This window comes from Odontomachus brunneus, unplaced genomic scaffold (genome assembly GCF_010583005.1).
Source record: "Odontomachus brunneus isolate Ranch 3 - 2012 unplaced genomic scaffold, Obru_v1 Obru_scaffold_023, whole genome shotgun sequence".
NCBI classification, from domain to species: domain Eukaryota; kingdom Metazoa; phylum Arthropoda; class Insecta; order Hymenoptera; family Formicidae; genus Odontomachus; species Odontomachus brunneus.
In genome coordinates, this window is record NW_022639473.1 from 2,748,855 (window position 1) to 2,749,472 (window position 618).

A 618-nucleotide genomic window follows, 5' to 3' on the forward strand; every position below is an offset into this window, starting at 1 on the left:
TATCAAAAATTTAAAATGGTACGTGTCTCAGCTATGCCAATTTTATTAAGTGCGCTTCGAGAACTTAGCGCATCTTTTTTTAAAAGTCTATTTTTTTGTATTTAATGACCGAAACTATTGAAAATTGTTGCAAAGAGCTCTAGCACTTTTCAGGAGAGTATCAGAACTGCAAAAAAATGGCACATTTTGAAATATGGTGCGCCAAGTCTTGGCACACCATATTTCAAAATGTGCCATTTTTTTGCAGTTCTGATACTCTCTTGAAAAGTTCTAGAGCTTTTGGCAGCAATTTTAAATAGTTCCGGTCATTAAATACAAAAAAATAGACTTTTAGTAAAAGGTGCGCTAAGTTCTCGCAGCGCACCTAATCAAACAAACTATTTAAATTAACTATTTCTTTAGAGTTCCGGTTTGTTTTACAATAGTTCTAGAGTTCTATATCATATATAACAATAGTTTTAAAGAAATAGTTGATTTTACTGATTAAGTGCGCTTCGAGATCTTAGCGCACCTTTTACTAAAAGTCTATTTTTTTGTATTTAATGACCGGAACTATTTAAAATTGCTGCCAAAAGCTCTAGAACTTTTCAAGAGAGTATCAAAACTTTAAAAAAAATG